We start from the raw sequence: 2,338 nt of genomic DNA on the forward strand, positions 1-2,338 counted from the left end.
TCAAAAAACATGGGCTATAACCCATCGTTTTTTCATTTTTTCATTTTTTTCAAATCCTCCAAAATGATGAAAAACGGCGTGCTATACATAGTATGCCGTACGATATGGGCTATAGCCCATGGTCCAAAATGATGAGAAACGAGGCTAACTTTTTTTTTCAAAATTTCAAAAAACATGGGCTATAACCCATCGTTTTTTTTATTTTTTTCAAATCCTCCAAAATGATGAAAAACGGCGTGCTATAGTATGCCGTACGATATGGGCTATAGCCCATGGTCCAAAATGATGAGAAACGAGGCTAACTTTTTTTTTCAAAATTTCAAAAAACATGGGCTATAACCCATCGTTTTTTCATTTTTTCATTTTTTTCAAATCCTCCAAAATGATGAAAAACGGCGTGCTATAGTATGCCGTACGATATGGGCTATAGCCCATGGTCCAAAATGATGAGAAACAAGGCTAACTTTTTTTTTTTTAATTTCAAAAAACATGGGCTATAACCCATCGTTTTTTTATTTTTTCATTTTTTTCAAATCCTCCAAAATGATGAAAAACGGCGTGCTATAGTATGCCGTACGATATGGGCTATAGCCCATGGTCCAAAATGATTAGAAACGAGGCTAACTTTCTTTTTCAAAATTTCAAAAAACATGGGCTATAACCCATCGTTTTTTTATTTTTTCATTTTTTTCAAATCCTCCAAAATGATGAAAAACGGCGTGCTATAGTATGCCGTACGATATGGGCTATAGCCCATGGTCCAAAATGATGAGAAACGAGGCTAACTTTTTTTTCCAAAATTTCAAAAAACATGGGCTATAACCCATCGTTTTTTTATTTTTTCATTTTTTTCAAATCCTCCAAAATGATGAAAAACGGCGTGCTATAGTATGCCGTACGATATGGGCTATAGCCCATGGTCCAAAATGATGAGAAACGAGGCTAACTTTTTTTTTCAAAATTTCAAAAAACATGGGCTATTACCCATCGTTTTTTTATTTTTTCATTTTTTTCAAATCCTCCAAAATGATGAAAAACGGCGTGCTATAGTATGCCGTACGATATGGGCTATAGCCCATGGTCCAAAATGATGAGAAACGAGGCTAACTTTTTTTTTCAAAATTTCAAAAAACATGGGCTATAACCCATCGTTTTTTCATTTTTTTCAAATCCTCCAAAATGATGAAAAACGGCGTGCTATAGTATGCCGTACGATATGGGCTATAGCCCATGGTCCAAAATGATGAGAAACAAGGCTAACTTTTTTTTTTTTAATTTCAAAAAACATGGGCTATAACCCATCGTTTTTTTATTTTTTCATTTTTTTCAAATCCTCCAAAATGATGAAAAACGGCGTGCTATAGTATGCCGTACGATATGGGCTATAGCCCATGGTCCAAAATGATTAGAAACGAGGCTAACTTTTTTTTCCAAAATTTCAAAAAACATGGGCTATAACCCATCGTTTTTTATTTTTTTCATTTTTTTCAAATCCTCCAAAATGATGAAAAACGGCGTGCTATAGTATGCCGTACGATATGGGCTATAGCCCATGGTCCAAAATGATGAGAAACGAGGCTAACTTTTTTTTTCAAAATTTCAAAAAACATGGGCTATAACCCATCGTTTTTTTTATTTTTTCATTTTTTTCAAATCCTCCAAAATGATGAAAAACGGCGTGCTATAGTATGCCGTACGATATGGGCTATAGCCCATGGTCCAAAATGATGAGAAACGAGGCTAACTTTTTTTTTCAAAATTTCAAAAAACATGGGCTATAACCCATCGTTTTTTCATTTTTTCATTTTTTTCAAATCCTCCAAAATGATGAAAAACGGCGTGCTATAGTATGCCGTACGATATGGGCTATAGCCCATGGTCCAAAATGATGAGAAACGAGGCTAACTTTTTTTTTCAAAATTTCAAAAAACATGGGCTATAACCCATCGTTTTTTTATTTTTTCATTTTTTTCAAATCCTCCAAAATGATGAAAAACGGCGTGCTATAGTATGCCGTACGATATGGGCTATAGCCCATGGTCCAAAATGATGAGAAACGAGGCTAACTTTTTTTTTCAAAATTTCAAAAAACATGGGCTATAACCCATCGTTTTTTTATTTTTTCATTTTTGCCCAGAGTTCTTAAATTAACATAGTTGGATTTTAACAGAAAGACAATGCCATAAATCAGTCAAAGTAAGTGACAGACTCAACAGTAGCACACAGCATGCAAGGCAGCGATGCATGCATGCAAACATGTTTGTCCAGCTGAGATTTAGTGTCTCCATCTCTCTGTGGAAGAGGTTGCACATGACCTGTACGGCCAGACTGAGGTGCT

Source organism: Protomyctophum bolini (genome assembly GCF_963924005.1).
Source record: "Protomyctophum bolini genome assembly, chromosome: 11".
NCBI classification, from domain to species: Eukaryota; Metazoa; Chordata; class Actinopteri; order Myctophiformes; family Myctophidae; genus Protomyctophum; species Protomyctophum bolini.